At 29.2% G+C, this 26,193-nt stretch overlaps 1 long non-coding RNA gene across 1 annotated transcript; it reads right to left on the reverse strand.

Annotated features, from left to right (window-relative positions):
* Positions 1–364: 364 nt before the first annotated feature.
* Positions 365–21,674, reverse strand: LOC145326417 (uncharacterized). The gene is made up of 3 exons (XR_013881905.1): positions 21,636–21,674; positions 6,511–6,535; positions 365–448 (listed from the first exon to the last, which is right to left on the reverse strand). It is a non-coding gene; the product is annotated as an uncharacterized LOC145326417 (long non-coding RNA).
* Positions 21,675–26,193: the final 4,519 nt, after the last annotated feature.

The following is a 26,193-nucleotide window of genomic DNA, read 5'->3' on the forward strand; positions in this document are numbered from 1 at the left end:
CTTTTATTGATAACTAAATCAATTTTCAATATTGAAGGGTGTTTTGAAAAACAAGACTACAAACGACCACAACATTCAAAGATAATAAAGCAATAAAATCAACTAATGTATTCTTTGACTAAATAAGATGACTAAGCGTAGCTTTTAAAAAAATAGGACAGAAGGTTTGGTTATTTTTTACAAAAAAAATAAATAGAATGTTAGAATGAATGCGATTTAACAAGCATACATATAAAAATGACAAAATTCATTAATTTAATAACTGAGAAGTCTCAATGTATATAGCTTGAGACAGAGTCAGGTAAACGAAGCTTTCAAGAACACAAATTAAAAGTAAAAGTTGCATGTAATTAATGTATATTTCCTGAATTTGTTTGTTATGAGCACAGCCAGTAAAAGTTTCTTATATTAAACACATAAACAGTTAACACCCATAACATAGAAACACCTGGCGGCAATAATTAAAACCATTAGCCTGCGTCACAATATAATAAAGTATAAAATAATGTAGTTTTAGCATAGCAAAGTTATAATCTTATTTTTAGTTTCTTATTCCTGTAGTTTTAAATTTGTATTATGGTTGATTTCTATTTAATTTGGTAATTCTAACCACAAAATCTTGATTTTTCTTCTTTTGAGATTTTTTTTGTTTATCTAAACTTTATTGACTTTTTAAAATTGTATTTTCTTTATGATTTTAAAGAAATACATTTTAAATACTTTTATTTTTTAGTTTATAATTTGTATTTTTAAATCTTTAAAATATAGCCTGAAAAAAATTTCTTAAAGTACGCATGTATTTTTTGCCAAGTTCAAAAATTGTAAAAAAAAGTTAGTTTGTAGTTTTAAGCTAAAATTTGAAAGATACTATTCTTGAGAATGAACATGTAATGATTATATTGATAAAGTATATTCAATAATTGGCCAATTTGGTTACTATAATAAGATGTCAGGCGGGAGAATAATAAATTATAGTAAATAGTTTTGAGGATATATTATTTCTATTCACTCACTACAGGAACAAACATGGATTTGGGGTAGATATTTGTTTACAGAAAGCCTTTATTTGAGTTTGTTGAAAATGAATACTAATGAAATATTCAAATATTTTGTCGATTTTTAATCTAAAAAAAATTAAATTTCTTTTCCATGATGTAAAATCTAAGAACCAATATGAAGTTGAAAAGTAATATATTCTATAGAAGGGAAAAAGATGTTAAGATATTTTGTAAAGAGAAAGATATTAGAATATTAAAACATTATGAAATGTGTGTCTGCTTGTAAAATAATTTACGGATCAAGTCAGAAACACGATGTAATGTCTTTTTAGCCAAACATCTCTAGAATTAGCACCTTTTGTACTTCATATAATAAGTTTCCATAACTCAATTAGACACAGGTAGCACGCGGCGTATGAAAACGCGCGAACGTTTTTCCCTAAAGTACACGTTCCTGACTGTGTTTTGTAAGCAAACCTTACAGCAGATGCCGCAAAAGAGACCTGCCATCGCATTACTGACTTGATTCTAATTTTGTATAGTTATTTCCACGTCACCTCATTTTTAAAGTGTAGATTCCCCCCTTTTCATTTTAACGTTTCAATGACTTCAATAGGAGGCCGCAATTTCCCTCCATTAATAGTGAGAGATAGGAATTCTAAAGAAAAATTTCAAGAACAGGACAGAAAAACAATGTTTAGCCCTTTTTTCAAAAAAAGATTTCCAAGCTGCTTAAATTTGGTATTGAAAAATATCTTGCAATTATTATCATGTTTCGATTTCTTTCTCTGTTTCAATTATCAGAAAAATTTTTAAGACAATTTAAGTAAAGTCTTAATAAAAAATAGACATTTGGAAGCACTTTGAATTAATACTAAAATCTCTATTAATCTTTCATTAATGTTTAATTTTTTATTATAATAAATACATATCTCTTAGATAGACTTTGGTTTACATGTGTATATTAAAAATATTTTCCCTAGGACATAATAATATTGTAATATAAAATCTTATGGAAACCATTACATTATGAATATTACTCTACCCATTATGGCACGGCCTGCACACACTCTTCTCAGGGAATAATAAAGTTTAAGTTATTTGCTGCTTAAAAATACCACAGTCATATTGCATTTATTTTTTAGAATCATACTTCTTGGCTTTCTATATAGTGGCGTTAAAAGGAACCCGGTATTAGTGTCGGACTGATTATGACAATGAGAGGACATTATTGACCAATGGTAAAATTCATAGTAGCCTCTCATTGGCTAATTTTTTTTGTTACGTCATAATCAGTCCGACACTAATACCGGGTTCCGTTAAAAGTACCAATACAATAATTTAAATTTTGTTAAATTTCTTCTGCTTAAGTTATGAAATTCTTATTCACATGGCAATGAATATATGAAGCTGTATTAAAAAAATAAATTATGCTTTATTTGAAATAGATAAGAATAATAATAATAAAAATTCAAAGTGAAAGAGGGTGAGGTTTTCTTCTATTAAGCTCCAACTTTTGAGGTCTGTGAGGTAAGCGTGCTTGCCCAGCCACAATAGGTAATTTATTTTACCATACTACGGCAGTAAAATAAAAGCATTAAACTTGGTTTCTTTATTGCTCCACATGAATGGTAGATTTATGAATTAATAGAGAAAACATAGCCCCTCTAAAATAAGCTTGAATCATCCTTTTTTGTTATTTCAAAAAAATAATATTTAAATATATTATTATAGTAAGTATTAAAATATTATTTGAATATTAGAAGAAAAAGAACAATAGCCCTTGAAAAGTTTTTTTCAATAATCAGTGTCATATTCTTGTTTGCCAGGATTAAAAGTCATAAATTTGAAATGGCAAAATCAAAGATCATGGCTAAAAAGACAAACATACAAAGTAAATTTTAGAAAAGCTATACTTCAATATTTAAACTGAATAAGTCGTTCCTGTAATTCACTTGATTTATACAATGTATATAAACTAGCGGCTTCGCCCCTAGAATCTAGAGGCTGTTCCCTTAAGAGGTACAATTTCATCTTCTATTACCTACCCAGCCGAAAAAGTTCAGTTCAGTTCAGTCGCGTCTCTCTTTTGGACTGTGGAGTCCAGAGAATACGGCCACCCTGCTCCTCCATGAATTCCTTTTTGTGGCAAGTGCTTCAGCTTCTCCCCATGTTAATTTCAAATTAAAGAGGTCCTTTTCAGTGCTCCGCCTCCAGGTCATTTTTGGTTGTCCCCGTTTACGTTTACCAGTGGTGGGGTTCCATTTTAAGCACTTTTTTGGAAACCTATTTTGTTCCATTCTGAGCACATGTCCTAGCCATCTTAGTCTTTTAAATTTCACTTCTGCTTCAATACTATTGCACTTGGTCTTAGCATACAGCTCAATGTTTGATATTTTGTTTGGCCAGAATATTTTGCAAATTCTTCTTAGGCAGCTATTGTGAAATGCATTAAGTTGATTTGTTTCAGTTTTCACAGTTCTCCAGCATTCAGCTCCATAAAGAAGAACTGATTTTACATTACTGTTGTAAAGTCTGATTTTTGTTTTCAGAGCAAGTTTCTTTGAATTCCAAACGTTGTGTAGACTGTTGAAAGCAACCCTAGCCTTATCAATCCTGGTTTTAATATCAGCTTTTGAGCCATTTTCACTGCTGATAACACTCCCCAAATAGGTGAATTTGTTGCTTTGTTTCAATTGTTCACCATTTATTGTTATAGTTTGATCAGGGTTTGTAGGTATATTCATAATTTCAGTCTTCTTGACATTAACAAAGAGCCCGACTTGTCCTGCGTATTTGACTAGTCTATCTGTCTTAGCTTGTAGATGTTTAATTGTTTCTGAAATCAGTGCCAGATCATCAGCAAAGTCCAGATCTTCTAGGTGTCCTAGTATGCCCAGCTGGAGACCACGTTTTTTGTCCTCTGTGGTTTTCTTCATCACCCAGTCAATGACCAATATAAATAGAATAGGTGATAAAATGCATCCCTGTCTAACTCCAGTGCTTATTTTAAAGAAATCAGATGTCTTATTGTTTCCAACTGAAACACAGGCTTGGAAGTTGTCATAAAATTTAGTTATCATAATTATCATCTTTTCAGGTATACCATAACTTCTTAGTATTTTCCAGAGTGTTTGTCTGTGTATGGAGTCAAAGGCCTTAGAGAAATCAACAAAATTTACATGGAGTGGCTTGTTAAATTCAACACATTGTTCAATAACTGTCCTAAGGGTGAAAATTTGGTCAACACAGCCTCTTCCAGCACGGAACCCAGCTTGTTCTTCTCTTAGTTTATTGTCAATTTTCTCATCAATTCTGTTTAAAATAACTTTACATAGGACCTTGCTTGGGATAGAAAGCAGCATAATTCCTCTCCAATTATCACAATTGTTCAAATCTCCCTTCTTAGGTAGTTTTATGATTATACCTTTAGACCAGTCAGTTGGTATCTTTTCTTGTCTCCAAATTTTATCAAAGAGATCAGTCAGAGTCCTAGCAGAAAGATCTATGTCTGCCTTAAGCATTTCAGCAGTTATCAAGTCAGGTCCAGGTGCTTTGTCGTTCTTTAGACTATGTATAGCAGCTTTAACTTCTTGAATAGTTGGTGGTCTTGTGTCTATGTCTATTTCATGTCCTGGTTCTGGTTCAGCAGTAATTTCAGGTTCAGGTCTGTTCAACACTTCTTCAAAATGCGATTTCCACCTTTCAGCAACTTCTTTTTCTGTAGTGAGTAATTTACCATCTTTAGCCTTGATAGTTTCACCACTCTTTTTGTTATATTTGCCACTTAATTGCTTGGTTATGTTGTATACTGTTTTCATGTTACCGAAGTCAGCTGCTCTCTGGGCCTTTTCAGCCAGATTGTCAATGTAATCTCTCTTGTCTTTCCTTGTGCGCTTTTTGACTTCTTTGTCTTTAGCAGTATATTCAGCTCTTAAATTGCCCATGTCAGCCAAATGTTGAGCATTATGAATTTTGTTTTTAAGACTCTTTCTCTCTTCTATTTTGTTCCATGTTTCTTCAGAGATCCAGTCCTTTTTCTCTGGTTTCTTGTGTCCTAGGATTTCCTTAGCAGTAGATTGAAAGTTTTCTTTAATTGAAGTCCAAGTGATCTCAGTCTCGTCATTTAGGTCCTCTAAGACTTGAAATCTATTTCTGAGTTTTAAGACAAATTCATTCTTTATCACTGGGTCCTTTAATCTTGAAAAATCATATTGTCTGCCAATCTCACTCTTTTTATCATGGCCAGTACGCTTCAGCTTTAATTTAATCTTACTGACAACTAGTTCATGGTCACTGAATATGTCGGCTCCTCTATAGCTCCTACAGTCTTGCATTGATTTGACCCATTTTCTATTGATCATAATATGGTCAATCATGTTTCTTGTTTGTCCATCAGGTGTTGTCCAGGTATATTTGTGAATGTTTTTGTGTTGGAATAATGTACCTCCTACGACCATATCATTATTTAAACAGAATTCAAGTAAAAGTTCTCCATTTTCATTTCTTGTACCTATGCCAAAGTGTCCCATTGCATTTTCCACTCCAGTCCTGTCAGTTCCTACTTTAGCATTCATATCTCCAAGAACTAGACACATGTCATGTTTGGGTACTGAGTTTCTGATTGATTGCAGTTGATCATAAAACTCTTGTTTTACTTCTTCACTTTTGTCATTTGTTGGGGCATAGCATTGGATAAGGGTCAACTTGCAGTGCCTTGATTGGAATCTAGCCTTAATTATTCTGTCTGATATAGGTTTCCAGTCTATTAGTGAATTGACATGTCGTTTTTGGATAATTATAGCAACCCCATACATATGTTGACTTTCATGACCAGAATAAAGTATTAGGTGGCCATCTTTGGTTGTGGTTTGTCCTTGTCCTGTCCATCTACATTCTGCAATTCATCTTCTATTACCTACCCAGCCGAAAAAATGAGTCGCAAATTTTCGCAAATAAATTGCGAATTCAAATTCGTAAAAATTCGTAAAATTCATAAAAATAATAGCCTAAAACCAACACAGTAACAGTAGGTATATTCCCTGAAGAGTAGAATCCGATCGGTTCAGTGCTTACCGAGATCTTAAAGGACAGACGGACATACAGACGGAGAGACATCATTCTACTTTGTATTATAGATAAAAGGGTGAACATTCATAACCACATAGTGTTTCATATTTCTATAAATTAGAAGAAGCTTACAATGCTTAATAAAAATCACGCCATACAATACAAATGACCAATGATAAGCTAGTATACATTTTACCATTGGTCAATTAAAATGTATACTTATGGTCATTTGTATTATGTGACGTTATTTTTAATTATGCTTCATAAGCTGCTTCGCAAAACTACAAAGAATCAAAAAAAATAAAGAGGATAAAAACTAAACTTTATGTTGTTCAATAAAACTTTCTTCTAAATATTTGATTATTTATATAAATATGCGGGAGTGAATGCACACCCAGAAATTGTTTGAAAGTTTTTGTGCTGGCTAATGGTTCTTATTTACCTAAACACCGACTAGAGAACACCGACTAAAAACACAAAAGATGATAAATATAAATGGTTCAAAAAAATGGCATAAAGATTTAGAATAAGAGGAATTTTGTATACAAAAATTGTTTTTGTAATAATTTGTAAACAGCAAATCTATAACTAAAAATAATGAAGAAAGGCTCATACCACTCTGCATTAATAATCTTAAACAGGCTGTATAATGATGCTATGCATTAAAAATTACGCACTATTGGGCGTAAGAGTTATACCTCAATTAAATTTTAGCTTAGAAAATTAGAAATGTGGATAATTAGATTTAATCTTGTGGAGTTGTCAGTTCCAACACTCTGTCATGAATCAAATAAGGATGACAATTTCCATAAAAGCTAAACTCAGCAAAGCAAACAATGGATATCATCCAACTAAGCGTACTTGAAGAATAAAAAAAATTTAAATGTCTATAGAGTATCTATACCTTATCGTAACATGGATACACAGGCAAGATTTTTATATTTAGAAGTTATTTAATGCTTTACTTCAGCGCTTTCCGTCACAGATATTGAATGTTCGGACGACCACACTCTAAAGTAAGAAAAGCATTGCCTTTAATATTCCACACTCAGGCGTGCACATAAAATCTGGGTGTCTGTGTGTGAAAATTTGTGTGTAGGTTTTGCATTGTGTGTGTGAGTGTGAGAATGAGTGTATATTTAATGTTTGTGGGTATAAATAAATTGTTTCTAAAATTCTAATTTTGAAATTCATAAATTTCTAGAATTTAGACTTTGTATAGTGGCGAGATTAAATAAATTTAGTGGAAAAGAAATATCATTTCTAATTAATTTTAACCGAAGTAAAGAAATTATGTCTACAAAATTATATTTTTCCCTAGATTAACTAAAAGATAAAATCAATTTTTAGTTATAACTTTTTTATATTCTAATTTTATTAAAAAACAAAACTGCACCTTTTTCTTATAAAAATGATAAAACTGTTGGCATCTGTTAAAAATTTCCATGATTTTTTCAAAACTACTTACTATATATAAGGAAAATTAACATCAGTAGACATAAATTCATGGAGTATCTTCGCTAATATTCTGCTAGCCCTATGTCTCCGAATTTTGTGTTACTTGTTACTTATTTTATTATTCTTTTCTTTTCTAAATTAGTGTCAATTATTCAGGAAGACATTGTCGTGTGCCAAAGATCAAAATCATAACAATATATTCAGTGATAGGAACAAGTTTTTAGGATAATTTTTAGCATTTAACTTTCCTTTTAAATATTTGTGTACCAGACTGATATCCTGTATTATTCAAATGTTGATAAATTTCAAATTAGAAAAAAATATTCTGAGGTAAAATATGGATATTTGTCCATGTATGTTAAATGTAATATGTAATTACATAATTTATATACAAGGTATATATATGCTATCTAGTTGCTAGGTTCATTATAACCTAAATTATAAATATAGGTTAAATTATACCTAAAATGAAAGTTAAATGATCACATCATGTAAATCAATCAGAGTTATCAAGTTAGAATTCGATTTGTTGTGCTATACTTGTGGTATTAATTGTCCTTGTTTAAAAAAAGGTGCATTTATGATGTTTATAACTTATACAGTAGCTTTGCTACTTAAAAATGGATTTTATTTTTGTTTACATATATGAAAGTAAAATGAATAAAAAGTTTAAAGAAAACCGAAAAAAGTTAAAATAAAACTCAAAACAACTTTAAAATCTGAAAACTCATGTAATTGCAAACTAATTTTGAATTGTTAACATAAATAAAAATCAAATATTGATAAAGTATTGAGTTCAAGATCTAATTGAAAATAAAGTACATTTTTACAAAATTAGATTACAGAGGAAAAATGTTGTTTGAAACAAATATTGGAAGCCAAGTGAGTCTTAATATAAATCAAGTCAAAAATGAGTACTACCAACATGAGGAACATGTAAGGAAAATATGTGCAAATTGAATTTTTTTTATTAATTGAATGCTGCATATACTAATCTGATATAAATTTCAAATCAAATTTATTTACAAGATTTTTTGCTTTCCTCTATTTCGCCAAGAAAAAAGTTACAGGTAAATTTTTAAAATAAGTTTATGATTGATAAGTCCAATCATGTTTGGAAGAATATTTATCCCTCTCTGGATTAGATATCTATCTCTAAATGAATTGCAAAGATGAAAGTTTCCAATCATAGTTCTACTAGAGAGTCTCAACACACTTTCCTCCTGCAATATACAACAAATAGGAAAGGGTTACAAATGGAGATAAGGGAGGGGAGGGCTTCCAACAGTTTGGATAGATAGGATTGAATACAAAGTTTGAAAGTGGTAAAACCTGTAGCTGGATAGAGCTGCCTGCTGGCAATATCTGGCCTATCCTGGACTACACACTCACACACACACACGCACACAGATAGAAAATGCATATTTTTTTTCTTTCACAATAGATGTAGAATAACACATACAAGGATTTAATCATCTACAAAAAAAAAGTTCAATTGATTTTATAATTATTGAGATACAACTCTCATAATAGTACAAATGATTAAATAAACTGTTAAACACAGAATGCTTTTTTTGGACCTTACTGTCTTTAAAGTATTAATTATATATATGTATTATGTTATGACATGTTGGAACCGTCATTTAAAAATAAAATCAATATTTCTAACATTTCAAAATTTGATAACTAAAGTTAAAGAATAATTGTATTAATACGTCAGTTACAGTTACATTTTTATAATAAATTATATAAATAAAAAATTTTATATTATTGTTACAGGAATTTATGCAAGAAGTGAAACCAATAGTAAGCTAAAAATTAAAGCATTTTGTTCCGTATGGATGAACACCCCAAAATATATGGAAAAACTCAACTTTTAAAAATATGCACAAAAAGTAATTGTTCTTTTCATATACAAGAGTTTCTTACAACAAAAAGTATAAAATTTACAAAATAACGTAATAAAAAGATATAAAAGAAACCTTTTTAGTGCGAATTTATATTTAAAAGTGAAAAATGATTCATTATTGAATCTATTGGTTTTCTGCATGAAAAAAAATCCACATATTAGAGATAAGAGACGTTTGTAACTCAATGCGGATTCAGGAATTTAACAATGGATGATAAATTAACCCTCCCCCAAAGACGTATAATGTTAAATTCTGCATTTGATGACTACGAAAGTACGGATAGGGCTATTAATCAAATCATCTCTTTAGATGTTTAAGGTATAGAACAGAATTTCGCACCCCTCGAGTTGTTTAACTAATTATTTTGCACAAAATTCTCATAGACACGACTGAGAAATGGGATGCAAAGGAAAGGTGTTATAATATCATTGGATGAGAAATGCTTTATCCGCATTAGACCAGCCCACAAACACACACACACACACACCACACCACACCTGTTGTTATTTCTTTATAAATGTTCTATCTATCTGTATATTATCCTAGTGAAAATGGCGCAGTGTCTAACTATTCTAGTATTCTATTGCCTAGACCTGTTGTATCTAACTAAATATCCAGACTAGAACTAAAAAGTTGCCACTTGTTGCTAAACTACTGCAGTGTCCTGAGTTCTGGCGGCAAAATTTGACAGAATAATAAAAGAAATATATTCTAATAATTAGGCAAAAATGAAGGAATGTGACACTTGTCGTAAAAAAGTTTTATATAAATAAGGATGCAGAAGTAAATGTTTATATTTTATTGTACTTAGACTAGTTAATTGCTTTCTTTTTGAGCAGTATTAGTTAAAGTAAAATTACACACATGCTTTGGTAAAGTCTAACTGATTATAAGTCATAAGTTAATTTAAACTCCACTACGAGAAAATGCCCTCTCTGTATGATAAACATTGAAAAAGAACACAACTATCCATAAGTAACGCGGTATACATACACACACTTAAATGTACTTTTTTCAAGATTAGGTATCGTCCTTATTTTTGAAAACTGCAATTCTAAAAAGATTAGGTATTATTTATATGACTTACTAAATCAGAAAAAAAACTTTCAAAATATGATCTACATACATATGATTAAAATTCTTTCATACGCGACTTTTCAAAAGAAATTTTGTTGAAAATTTGTAAACTTTCATCATTAATTCAATCATCTAAATAAGTACGTACCCTCCCAAGATAGCCACAAAGTTTATGTCTGTCCCAGGGATAAGGGATGGGAAACGTAGGAAAATATTATTTCAGGCCTATTTCAAGCCTAGGCCTATTTCTAGCCTAATAAACCAGTTTTGGGATGGCGCATTGGTTCGTATAAAACGCTAATAAAAAAGCTGTGTGTGTGTATGTAGATAAAGTATAGAATCAAATTCAGGTAGCTAGTTTAAAGTAAAAAACATAACTTTTTATAAACCTATATATTAATGGCTTTTGTTAAAATGAAGTTTTTTCTCTCCCAAAATTTTTTTCTCTTTTACTTTGGTAATTTGAACTGTCAGAAAGCTATCGTTGGGTTTCCCTCAGACAGATTTTAGTTTGTATTATTTGCATTTTTATTAATGAGTAAAAATTTTATTTGAAAATTTCATTGCTAATTCAAATTCAAAATAAATAAATTAATATGCACTTGGGTAACATTCTATCAAGTTCTTTGGATACTATTAATAAGTGATAGATTTGTACTGTGTTGTATTGTACATATATTAGGGTTTAGGTGTTGTATCATTTCGTATTAAATTTTTAAAATTCAAAATACAACATCTAATTTATAAACTACCAAATGAAAATTCGTAGCTACCTTCTTTCCAAAAAATAATCCCGTTATTTTTGTTTTTTCTGTATGGCCCTTTTTTAATGTTTAACTCTAAGCAGATTTAATAATTAAGCTAATGTGATCTAACACCATTTATATTTATTTTTTAGTAGCAGACGAAATCATTATTTTTTCTAGAATTGTCTGCTTTTAAAATTTTCGCCAATTGGTGATTGGTTGTTAAAAACAGGCCGATTCTTATTGGTTTAGAGCAATAGTTACTTGGGAGCGTCCGCCAGTTTGATAGTAATTTGTAATAGTTGCAATATCCCTTTAGAATCTAGGCCGGGACCTAATTAATGGCCAGGTTTCCTATCCCTTATCCCTGGTCTGTCCCAACTAAGCTAGCCAATCTATTCATTTTATTAAATAGATTGAGAATGTTACCTAGTATTTAAAACAAAAAACCTGCAGCATAATGGAAATTAAACAAATAATCAAACATAATAATTGTATAACTTTAAATTGAAAATGTAATAAAAAATACTATTTCTTCCCGCGTATTAACCCCACTTGTATTTGATATTTAGAAGTTCTATATCAAATAAATCTCTCTAAAGTTGGCTGCTTTTTGTGGGGCCATCTTTATACAAAGCCAGGGTTTTAAAACTTTTTATCTCTTTTACTTTTTCTTCCAAATAAAATAACATCTATATAGAAAAAAGAATACCTAAACTTGATTTTTTCAAATAGTTTATTTTTTCTTTTAGAATAAACAATCGAGAGACATGCCAGAAACCACAACTTATTGGGGAGTTTTAGACAAAAAAACATTTATTTAAAGCTGCTCTTGAGGTTGGTTACTGGTAAGTTCATATTTTAGACCTGTTCTATTTTTTATCTTTTATAACGTTGATTATATTATTGAGCAGAAGGTTTTTTTGGGGGCCTAGAAACCAGCTTATACCAACAATGAAAATAATTCGGAAAAAATCATGAAACCTATACGTGTTTTTCAGCTGTCGTTGGGGGGCAACAAATCGTGAAATTGACAACCTCTCCATTTTCCTGCCAAATATTATTTTAGATTTATTTCGCTTGTTGGTTATACCTTATTCCTGCCTTAAAGCCCTTTTACAAAACTTTGAATAGTTTATTGAAATTAGCCAAAAATTATTTTTGTTCCTCCAAATATTAAAACTAAAATAATTATATTATTGACAGCAAGTGAAATCAAGAATCCTTTATATCTAGTGGAATCAAGGATCCTTTACAGCTGGTGGAATCTAGAATACTTTATATCTAGTGGAATCAAGGATCCTTTACAGCTAATGGAATCTAGAATACTTTATATCTAGCGGAATCAAGGATCCTTTACAGCTGGTGGAATCTAGAATACTTTATATCTAGTGGAATCAAGGATCCTTTACAGCTTATGAAATCTAGAATACTTTGTATCTAGTGGAATCAAGGATCTTTTACAGCCTTTGGAATCTAGAATACTTTATATGTAGTGGAATCAATGATCCTTTACAGCTACTGGAATCAAGGATCATTTAAAGCTAGTGGAATCGAGGATCTTTTGATAGCTAGTTAAATCAATGAACCTTAAAAGACTGGAGGAATCAAAAGAACCTTTAACTGCTCTTGAAATAAACAACATAAAAGTAAAACCAAAATACTGAACAGACCTAGTAAATATATGTTGAATTATTATGTACTCAACCTAAACTATACTCACACCGTGGATTTCCTTTATGTTAATATCAATATTTTTATTAGAAGTATATCATAAATTAATATAAGAATGGTATATTATATCATTTTATAAGAATACTATTTTTTAATGATAAGATGTTTTATAATACTCTGTATATTAAAAAATGAGTTTTAACAATTTAGTTTAACAATTGTGGAACCGAAGCATTTTTTCATATTTGAGAGCTTTCATAAATCTTTATTGAATAGGTATAACATTTTTTATCAAAACTATTTTCTTTTCTAAGTGTAATAATAGATTTTAACAATGGAAATTTAATTAAAAGTAACTTTTAAAAGTAAAATAATATATATTTTAGTATTGACATTTCATTTTGTTTAAAGCAAGAAATGTAAGCCATTTAAAGTAAAATTTTTGTTTAGAAAAACTATCAGACATTTGTTAGATAGGGGCTGTGCGTCTAAAAATAAGATGTATATAAAAGATTCATCTTGAAGCACACAATATAAAAATGCAACACCCACACACTCACATATTTACACCAGGTTTACAACCACATACCCACCCACACACACACATACACCCACACATTCATTTTTGAGAATGCCATCATTTTTGTATTGGCAAAGAGTGTTTGCCATCAGGGATGTAGAGAAGGGGATAGGGGATTGGAAAAAAACTTTGTAACTTAAATATTTCAGTCCTTTTGTTCCATATTTTTTATAATATTGAAAACATTTTTTATTTCTTCAATTATAAAGCACATAGTTCTGCTTAATGAGCAGGTCATTATTGGTGTGAAGAAAGGGTTATAGATTATTTTATCTATTTTTCTCTTGTGCCTATATCACTGGTGTTTGTTGTAATATTGCAAATGTGGTGTGAGAGTATATAATGGTGTCCATACACCCTGTCAATATTTTTGTGCTGTTATTTCATCAACATAATTTTTGGTCAGAATAACATCAGAATAACAATATTTAGATAATCTGTCAATTATAAACACTTAATGATAAGTCCAAGATGCTTGAATTAAATTCCCATAATTTGCTTATTTATATACAAATTTATACATCTTATTCAAATTTTGACAAAATAAGAGATGTTTTAGTTTGACAGATAAAAAAAAACTTAAGAAATATCAAAGATTAATTGACTTCCATTTAAGTGTTGTATTTAAATCAGCTTTTTGATACACTTTCTTATTGGCTAATAAAATGTTTGTCTCAATTCTTGCGTCAGTGTATTAACGTGAGTATCGACGCAATACATCAATCTCGACGTTTATCCTTTACTATATTAGGAGGGAAAGGATAAAATCAGGGTGGATGAGATTGACTAGACCAACAGGAATTAGGTACAGGTAAAAAAACATCTCAATAACCTCACGTCCTAAATGACCAATGATTTTTTTTCAATTCAAACATTTATTTTTTCGGACAAGTGTCAAAATAGCATAAAATTTAACAATTCTATTCATCCCTGCTGTTTTACTTTGAGAAAATGATAGAATGTGTGGGAAGTGGGATGCCTTTAGTATGGGGCTTACACACACCACACACACACACACCTATATACTTAATCATTTATTCAGGTATAGAAAATTGATGTTTTTTCTTCATTTAATACAATATTTTCTTAATTTTAGATAAATCTGCACACCACATAAGTAAACTATAAATGCTTTACTAATCAAATTCTAACTGTGCTTTTAATTTTAAAAAAGGTAATTTTATTGGCGGAATTATTATCAAAAATACAGGGCCTTGTAGACTATATATAAGAATTTAGCAATATTTACAAATACAGGGTCTAGTACATAAAATAAGTAGAAATGTAACAATTTTACAAAAACAGTGTCTTCTTCATGAACTAGAATTAGAAGATTGTCATAGATTTTAATTAATTAAATATCTATCCATATTACAAAATATGAAGACCCTGTAGACTTAGAAGGTCTGACTCTGAACCCTGCCCCGACAAAATTATTCCCCAGGGGACTTTGTTCCTAGCATGCCCTGTCACATAGTACTTTACAAGGTGTAAGACAAACAAAATCTTTTTTAAAAATACATAAACAGCCCAAAAATGTTTCTTATTAGATAAAACAATTATAAATTTAGCAAATTTTAAAAGTTTTAAAAGTATGTTATAAAATTCAAAATTAGGTATATATTTTACATCTTTACACTTTGTTTCTGTTTTTTTTTTAAATATACTCCTTATCTGTGTGACTCACCATCCACAGGACACTGAAATATACTTTTCTCAGGAAACAAAATTAAAGAAAATAAATTGATTTCATCATGAATTTCAATGTTCACGTTACTTTTCAACATTTTGTATCGGCGAAGATTTTCTATGATTAGCAAAGTCGGCTGTAAAGATTGTTGATTTATGCATATAAAAATATATCTAACTTTGCAAATCTATAAAATTCTCAGAAAATTTGTACGGCCATAACATTTATTTTAAATTGTGATATCTAGGAAGATTAGGCTCTTTTAATGTAGGTATATGTTTTATTATAAAGCAACATGAGTTTTATGCAATTTTACGACAGATTAACTTTAACTTTTTGTCAATTTAAAACATACTTATAGATATAGCTATAGCATAGAACATAAATTTTAATTCCATGTTAATTAAAATCTATTTTCTTACATCAGATTTGTTTAGCTTCGCTATTATGGGTATTTTTTCTCTCAGTTTTTTACCCGAGCACAAGAGGGAAATTTCAATAATTGAAAATAGTTCTACAACATACAAAAATGGCAAGAACCATAAGAGCGAATTTGAAGAGTTGCTACATATTTATATCAAAATATCAATGAAACAGTATTTTTGAAAATATTTAATTTTTAAAAAAAACTGTTAAGTACATTAACCATTTATGATAATTGAAAAAAAACTTTTAAACTAGCGAACAGGCGATTCACAAACTAAAGTACTGAAAAATATATTGTAGAAAATATTTGCTTTAAAATGTCTCCTGGAGATAAATGGCTTTTTCTCCCCCCCCCCCCCTAATGTAATGAATAATTTTATAAAAAGGCTAATATGTCTCATAACAACGTAGCAACTATAAACAATTTTTAAATATTTTCTTGAGCAAACTTTAAATGAAATTATTCTTTAAAAAAATCTTAAATCAAAGACTAAAACATATATTGAAATATTGATAATTCATAACTTTCTTTCTTATGTTGTTATGATTACAGCATTACAAGTAAGAAAGAGGGGGGAGGATAAAACATAAACATATAGTTTTTAATACCGAATAAACCAAATAGGTATTAAATGATTTGCCAAAATAACATTACGTTCTTTTTAAAAGCGAAGCTTTTCTATAATTAGGCGCGGTCCGTCCGTACGTCCGTCCGTCACAGAGAGATAGCATTTTTTCGTTAATTTAGGCATGTTAGAATTGTCTTATTGATTTCAAACTTTGCATGGTGATTCCTTTAGTAGTAAGTTACGATTAAGAAACCGTAGCAACTCTATAATCATTACAAGAATGTCCGTACGTCCATTTTAAACATGTTGATTTTTTTCCTTGTTTAACAACAAATTTTTTTGTGATCTAATTATCCGATTGATCTGATTTTTGGTATGTTGATTCCTAGGACAGCAAAGTATAATGTTATAAGCGAAGCAACTCTATAATCAAGAAGTCTTAAAAATGTAAGTATGTCCATAAACATTATCCTGTATCAAGCAGTTTTTCAACAAATTTACTTACAATTTTGGTTCGACTCTTATACATTCATATTCTGTTTATTCAGTTCTGACACTATATAAGTGGTAATGTCCGTTTGTCCTACCGTTTGCTTTTATGGATGTTGTCATCCTTGTTTCTAGATATCTTTAAAGTTTTACTATAAAAAAATATATCCTAGGTCTTTTTATTTAGCTCTTTAGATTTAACCCTAATCTAAATAGGAGGGGGGGGGGGTGAAGTTGCATGTAAAGTTTTATGTAAGCAAAGTTAAGTTTAGGATCCATTGATCCTTACGTTGTAAGCCATGTACACAATTAGAAAGAAATTAACTGTTATCTGCATTCTTAACGAAAACATTATATAAAATTGTTACAAAACGAATCCGCCCCCCTTCCCCTCATCTCAAAATATATATTTCAAAAGCCCCCCACCCTTATAGAGTTAAATATTTGTGCATTGGGCAGCCGCCACCAAACGTCCACTTTTTACACGCACCATTTTGTTTTGATTGCCATTTACAGAATGTTTTCTTACCATATCTCAATGTTTGCCTAGCCGTAGTTCAAACTTTTATGGAAAAAGCAATATCCTGTTCTATTAGATTTCATGTTGGCAAAAATGTGAACATACTTGAAATATTGAGGATATGGGGGAGAAAAAATCGGATAGGAAGACAGAGAAGGAAAAAAAGGATGGCTTGGGAGATAGGGAGAGAAATATAATTTCTTATTCCCAAATGTATCTTGAGATCTTGGGTTACATGTTGAAAATATTGTGTACAGACTTCATACAGGTTACAACTATTTCAATTCAGACTTTAAAAACTTTTATAATATTAAGTATTTTTGCTTGAAATAACCTCAAGTAAAACACATTATATTTTCTTTATTGATTTTCAATACTTTTACTTGTTTATTTTTACTTATAGGAAAAGTAGAGAGTGTTAACTTTAGCTTCTTTATTGGCATCATTACCATATCAAAAGTATAAAAATAACTTTAGTTTATGCTTTCATTTTTAAATTACATTGTTTTATGTTTAAGATAGTCTGATTTAATTGTTAAGCGTTTTTTTAAGATTTGGAAATTATTTTTTTCGATCATTTGTTGTAAAGAAAATATGAAATTCTATAAGATTTGCAGAATAAAATATTTTTAAGGTTCCATTTTAGTTCTTGTTAAAATATAAATGTAGTACATTTATCCTTTGAAATGGAAGTTGTGTAAAGAAAGGTGTTTCATTACAAACGCAAGAAAACCAATTAAATTAAATCTCCAAAATTAGTATAGCAGGGCATCAATAGGTTACAAATTATCATAGCTATTATCCTAGCCAAAGTCAGATCAGTTAACAATCATAATTTAAAATTTTGATAAATCAAAAGATAAGATTTTTAGTAATTCTGTTGCAGTTGCGTTTTCTACATTTTGATATTTTAAAACGTATAATAATCTGACATATTAATATGTCGATTTAAATATGATGCGCTGGTGATATTTATGTGGGAATGATGTCTCATTGTAAAGGAAACAGGTTACTTAGAATTATAGGATATAAGGTTGAAGGTGTAGAATATAGATGAACCAAGGGGCTGTAAAAAAAAACTTTCTGTGTAAATTTTAAAGGAAAAGTTTGTGCTTGCAAAATGTAGAAAAAGCTCAATTTAAAATTTGTCTAATTTTTTCAGGTTTAAAATTTAAATAGAACTTATCTTTATCATTTAAACATTTTATTTTGACAAGAATAGTTTTTTTTGAAAACTAGTGCCTTTTTAAAACAAAAAATATTACTGTCTTTTGTAATACAAACCTTAAACACATACATAGAAACTAAATTCTAAAATTTAAAGCCTAAACAAGATAAATATAGCTCCATTTTCCTCCAAAATTACCTCAAAACTAACCAAAAAACTATCTCTTACAACTGGAAGAACCATTCTTCAGCTATTTTATAGCCAAAGTTAAAGTTTTTTACTTAAAGTTTATTAGACGGGCGGATAAACAGCCCTATAAAGTTTTTTTAATTGATGGAAGTAGTGAAAACTATATGTTTTTTATTTTAAAAGGTGAAAAAAATAACCTATTCCAATTCTGAAAGTAATTTGAAGTCCGTATGTCTGTGAACTTCCAAAAGGTCTAAGTAATAGTTATAAATATTTTATTCGAATTCGCGATAACATGCAAATGATTTTTTAAGCAATCTTAGGATGTTTTGACAAATATAATCAAAATCCAAACCCTAAATAAGTTTTATGATTTAAAAATCTGTTATTAACATAAAAAAAACTATTTTAGAATTTTTAGAGTGGATATTACTGTAAGTTTGCATCTAGTATATGCTGTATACACACTTATATATGTCTACATATATTAAATAGTATATGTAATATACATAAGGATAATGTGTGTGTGTGTGTGTGTGTGTGTGTGTGTAGTATGCTGACAATATTCTAAAGTTCAACATAAACTTAAATGTTGGACCATTTAAACATGGTCCGATATTAGCATACCAATTCTACTCTATGTTCTAAACACATAATAATTATATTAGAATAATATATAGGTAGATGTTAGTACACCAATTCTACTCTATATTTCAATACATGTAATAATTACATTAGAATAGTATACAGGTAGATTTTAGCAAACCAATTTTACTCTATGTGTCTATACATAATTATTATGTTAGAATATATATAAGTATATATTAGCATATCAATTCTATTAAGAAGAATTGTAATTTTACCCAAGGCTTAGCATGTGTTAGTTTGCAATCATAAGAGGTTAGAAATGATAAAATAATTTAACTTTTTTTATCAAGGATTAATTCTAATATATGTGGTTCTTTGGTTTTGGTTACAAATACCAGGCTCACAATACTTTTATACAAGTCCACAGACAGGCACAAGGATTCTGCAATACAATAGTAAAACCAGCGAGATCTTAATTTAGAAAAAGACTAAATGCAGAGTAAAGCTATAACAATTTTAAGTTCCATAAAAACCTTGTAATTCATAACAAAAATTACAATTTACAATCCCCTAATTGTTTAAAAGTTTTTCCTAGATACTTTTAATTCTGTAATTCAATGGGGATTTTAAATATAACCTAACCCAAATAAAACCACTCATTTCTTTCTTTTAAATATTATTTATCTTTGTGTGCTTTAATTTAAGAAGAAAAAAAGTTTTTCCTTTTTTAGACTATTTAAATTTTATTTCATCCTAAAATAAAAATAAGTAAAATTTATTGAGAAAAACAGTTCCTCATACTGTATAAGTCTAGCTACAGTTAGATTTCAAATTATTGCATTTCACATTAGGAGAAAAGCTTTTTTCTTTTTCTTGCCCAGTTTTTAAACAGATTTTTTTTAAAAATAAGAATAATAATACTAAAAAATGGTATATTGTAAGGAAAATAAAATGTTAGATTTATTACTCTAGCTTGTCTACTTTTAATCTTTTAAGCAATAAAGGTCTGAAAAGGATAATATTAAAATAGAAAAGAATTATATTTGGCTATAAAAATGTAACAAATATTATTTATTTTCATGAATTTTAAGCTGTCAAATAAGATTGAATTTTACCTTTTTTTAATGAAATAAAAGCAAGCCTATAGTTTTTTGAGGGAAGATAAAATTTTAAAGATTTTTTTTTCATCTCTTCAATTTTGAATTTTCTTTTACAATTCCAATTTGCTACTTTAGTTACCATGTAATTGTTTACAATTATTTGGTAACTAAATATAATCTTTACTACATCATCAAAATAATCAAAGGTTCAATAAAAATATAGAGGACTCTTACTTTGTGAAGAATATAAATTGAGTTTTATTTTAGATTTATAATCTATTAAAATTTATTTGAAGTTAACAAATTATAATCCCTTTTAAAATCATATGGTTTTTCAAACTTCTAAATTTTAAGAATGTTTATGATTTTTTTTTCAATGGTCAATATAATTAATGATTTCTTTCATAGGTATGAATATTTTAAATTTAAAAAAGTATTTCTTTTTTTTAAATCCTGCAACATGTCATTAACATATTATTCAAACTTTTCCCAATTAAACATTTTTTTCTTTTCTAGACTTTACAAAAAATGTTAAATGAGAAAAGTTTGCTAAAAAGATTTCACTTGTGCAAATTGGTGACTGAGTTTTCACAACTTGAATTGGTGGAAATACTTTGGTAATAAAAGAAATGAAACAAATTTTGTAACTTTGTTGAATACAAGTATTATTACAGCACTTACCAACATACCCACATTCACATACAAAGCACACAAAATTTTAATATGTTTACTTTCAAGCTTAAATTATGCCCTTATAATATCATTAAACTTTATTTTTGATACTATTTAAAATGTAAGTTTAAACCATTTTGGGAAATTTTTTAACTAAAATTTGAATATAAAATATTACATATGATTCAAATTAAATAATCCTAATAAGTTTTTTTATCCAATCAAAAAAATGCATTGTTAATTTTTTCTATATTTCAAGTTTGGAATTAAATTATCAACTTATGTATTTCAATGTTAAGTAAAGCACATACTTTTTGTATTCTTTATTGACCGCCCCCCCCCCACCCCAAAAAAAAAACCCAAACCTTTTTCATGATTTTAAATCCTAATTCCTTTCAAATACCATATACTTTCAATCGTAATGTAATGGATATTGAATTATCATTAAATCAATTTCTACATTTAAAATACCTTTTTCTAAATTTAACTCGCATACCGAAAAAAAATGCGAAAGAACATTTGTTTTGTATGTTTATGACGGTGTAAGTAGTTTGTTTTGCTGCCTGAATGTGTATAAAATTGAGCCATAAAGTAAATGCATGTAACCTGTATAACATATATATGTTATAAATAATACTCAGAGAACACAGCATAGGAAATACATAAAATTTAAAAAGTTTTGAACCATTTATATTTATGAAGACTCCATGCCTATACAACACCGAACATGTAGAGAACTTACAGCAAACTAATGTTGTAACCACTTGCTTCACAGGAAGGAATGAGTTTCTATCTATCTATTAACGAAGTGTGTATGTGTATCTATCTATCTCCGATAGGAGTATGTTTTTACTCGTGGCGGGAAACCACTGGTCTCCGGTAATGTAAAGTAAAGTAAGAGCCCAACACACCACTGCCTAACAAATATTCCCTGTTGAAAACTTTAAATTTTTGTACTTTGTTCATTTAGGCAAGAAAAAATTGCTTTATTTATTTCAAACTTTCAATTGAAATACTTAAATAAAAAAACAAGGATGACAACATACATAATTAACGAAGTACTAAAAGTTCCCGGAACGACAAAATGAGTCATATAAGAGATAATTCATAGAAATCCCGAAACCTTTCTAAAGAATAATAGAAATATTTATAGTGTCTTTAATGCATGGCCGACAGACTGACGGAAAAAGTAAATTATGCACTTGATTTTCATTAATATATGGAATCTTTACCGAAAATATCAGCCATCTTTCTTACTTTAATACTATTTTTAAAGCCTTTAAAAAGTACTCTTTTATTTCAGAGCTAATTATGACCATATAAACAGATTAAAAACGGATATTTTTATCTAATTTTAAAAAGTACCTTTGACAGGGTTTTAAAGAAAAGTTGGATATAACTCAGAAATACATTATATACTTTTAGGCATTATACATTAGATTGTTCCATGTATTTTCAAAATTTTGTTTTGGCTGTTCTTACAAACCTTTCTAAAGAATAATAGAAATATTTATAGTGTCTTTAATGCATGGCCGACAGACTGACGGAAAAAGTAAATTATGCACTTGATTTTCATTAATATATGGAATCTTTACAGAAAATATCAGCCATCTTTCTTACTTTAATACTATTTTAAAAGCCTTTAAAAAGTACTCTTTTATTTCAGAGCTAATTATGACCATATAAACAGATTAAAAACGGATATTTTTATCTAATTTTAAAAAGTACCTTTGACAGCGTTTTAAAGAAAAGTTGGATATAACTCAGAAATACATTATATACTTTTAGGCATTATACATTAGATTGTTCCATGTATTTTCAAAATTTTGTTTTGGCTGTTCTTACAAATATCTACCCTGATGTTATGAGTGCAATTTAAAGGTAAACTGATATTTAAGACTATTTAATCAGAAAAGGAACCAAAGCATCTTATCTTACATTAATCTTTCATTTAATTTTATTGAATTTGGATATTATCATTTGATTGATTTATGATAATTTATTTTAGCTGACAAAAGCAAATTCATGCATTTAAAAAAAATGAATTTTAACACTATCTATTTCACATAACGTTGCTAGGAATAGAAAGTATGTATATATACTAAGAGATATAAGTTTTCCGGAATTTTAATGTAGGGAGGAGATTTGAAATCTGCATCGAATTTTAAGGATTTTTTTTATAAAATTCGTTTTTGTATAATTAAAGCGGAAATACATATTAAGTTAATTAATTTTGACCAATAGGATAGGTGGATTTTAAACTACCTGCGCTCTAATTGGTTGAATGATGTACGACATCCAATCAGAGCGCTGATTTTTTAAATCCACCAATCACGGATGCCAAAATTAATTAACTTAATTTGTATTTCCGCTTTTAGATAAAGAATTATACAAAAAACGAATTTTGTAAAAAATCCTTAAAATTTGATGCAGATTTCAAATCTCCTCCCTACATTAAAATTCCGGAAAACTTATATCTCTTAATATATACACACTTAAAACTCTTTTAATTTTCCCCAACGAAATTTTTAAAACAAATTAAAACTTTTTACTTTTAACTTAATAGAAAACACAATAAATAAATAAGGATGTCAATGTCTATTTAATTGCCGGTTATTGTTGAATGATAATACCCTAAAATAACCAAATAATCAACCCTTTTGGGGTCTAAATGTCAATTATGTCACATAAATATAAATGTTAGAGGAATTCATTTACTTATCTTGGAGTTACACAAATTCTTGCATAATGAAACCCTCATCGCCTTTTAATTTTATTTTTGCTTCTTCATATTTGTTTCAGTCCTTATTTTCTTTTATTTCATAAAAATATTTGTTAAAATACATTAAACGCGCTGGTAAAGTCTAACTGCCATTAAATGAGAATATACAACATTGTATTTACAAAGATGATTAAAGTCCCTCCACAGATTATAAATTTTACCATTGGTAAATTACAGTGTATACTGGCCTTTTATTGGCTATTCTATCGTATAACGTCATAATCTGTAGAGGGACTTTAATCATCTTCTGTATTTACACAAAAATACAGATTTTTAACAGAATTTTGTTCTCTGTTTGTTAAACTTGTATTTTTCCCGTATCTTTTATCATAATTATTTTTTATTTCTTTATTGCAATTTGTATGAGAGTTTTTTTTGTTAGTTTTTTACATTGATTAATTTTATTTTCTATTAACCCAATTTTCTTATTTATTATTAGCAAAAGGATGATGTGAACCAACAGAGCTCATTATTACTCAATCTGTCCATTCATCTGACCAAGCAATTGAGTTTTTATGAGAGGATTCCTAAGACTAACAAGTCTTCTACTAAAGGGTGTGCAAAAAAATGCGGACGTTTTTAAAATTAAAATTGCGCGGCTTGTGTAAATAGTAGAAAAATACTACGCATATCGTTAGAACTGCAAAGAAGTCTATTGTTAGAAAATAAAAAAACGATTCCTGTGCTACGCATAGTTTAGGAGCTACGTGTTAAAATGTCCCAACTGACTAAAAACTTGACTTGCGAGTAAATTTTGGGACATTTTACCAACTGGCTCCTAGATTATTTGTAGCACAGGAACCGTTCTTATATTTCCAAAAAAATACAGTTCATAGCGGTTCTAACGGTATGCGTAACATTTTTCTACTATTAACACAATCGCACAATTTGAAGTAAAAAAATGTAGGAATCTCTTTAGGCAAAATAGCTTCTCTATTTTTTAGTTATATTTTAAAATTTACTCGCAAGTCAAGTTTTACATCAGTTGGGACATTTTAACACGTAACTATACGTAGCAAAGAAATCGTTCTTATATTTCAAAAAATAGACTTCTTAGCGGTTCTAAAGGTATGCGTAACATTTTTCTACTATTAACACAAGCCGCGCAATTTCAATTTTAAAAATGTCCGCATTTTTTTGCACAAGTTAGATTTTATTTTCTGCTATTTAAGATTGATGAAGAAATTCTGTTACAAACCATATCTAATAATTCCGGCTGTCCCCTTGTTTATAGCTTTTATAATAGTATATCAACTCCCCGACAACGAGCGGATGAGCTACGTATTATCGGGGGGTTAGATAATTTATCTACTACATTATTTGAAGAATTCTAAACTATTACAGTATTGCCGATTTTACTTATATCTATAATATTTTAAATCTGTTTATTGCTGCAGGACCCATAGACAAATTTCCTTTTGTTTTAACTTTAGATATCTCTTCATTATTGCTGCGCTTCTTATCGACATTATAATCCTTGTTTAACAAAGACTTGAGTGTTTATTTTCCCAGGATACTTTTAGTGTATGCATTAACTTTACTGTTTACATGATTGATTATATCAAATAATAATTCTTTCATACCTACCAAACTTACAAAATATTCAACAAAATAAAAAGGAACAAAGCCAATGCATCCTTATGTAAATGTAATATAATCTGTGTCTCTCAGGATATACCGAAGGATCTGGCTAACCTCTGAACTTACATGGTTCTCATTTACAGTGTAGCTTCTTTAAGGTACTGGTCAGGTTTATAACTATTTTTGGGGAGTGTACCACTACCCTCACAAGAGAAATCGCACCAGGGGGATCATTTGAGATGCCCCTACCCCTCCACCCCACCCAAATGGCCCCAAGATGCTTCCAGGGGGAGCGATGCAGGGACGTCTAAGTTGGGGGGGGGGGGGGAGGAGGATAAAGGGGTTATACCCCCCCCCCCCCAAATTAATTTAGCTCCCCATTTTTTTTTATTTTTGTCCTCCCCCCATAAAAAAAAAAATAAAAAAGCTTGGTCGTCCTTGCATCTGAGATATAAAGATTACCCCCCCTACCCCTAAATAAAAAAGCTTAGAGGTTCTTGTGGCACTGGTTGCAAACAAAGGATTAAAAAAGTAAGAAACTAACGAAGTTCTTATTTTTAAAAAGAAACAATAAGTAATAGCCAAAAAAACACAATTAAACAAAAAGTTCAAAAGAATTTGTTAATAAATCTTAAATAATTTCTTTCCATTTTGTAGATCAGCCGTTTAATAAGGTTTTCAGAAAATACACTCGAATAATATACTGAGTAAACGATTGTTGCCATACATATGATAAAGATTTTCTTAATGAATTTTTATTTTATCTGGTTCGGGGAACACAATAGTGCTAAATCTATCTTATCTATCAATCTAATATTGCAGAAGGTCAGACTATTGTTAATGTTTCTGTAAGCTTAAAATTTATTTGATTTTTTCTAAAAAAGTGTATGATGTTTTAAAAAACTT

Source organism: Acartia tonsa, chromosome 8, assembly GCF_053477335.1.
Source record: "Acartia tonsa isolate MP-2025a chromosome 8, ASM5347733v1, whole genome shotgun sequence".
Lineage (NCBI taxonomy): Eukaryota > Metazoa > Arthropoda > Copepoda > Calanoida > Acartiidae > Acartia > Acartia tonsa.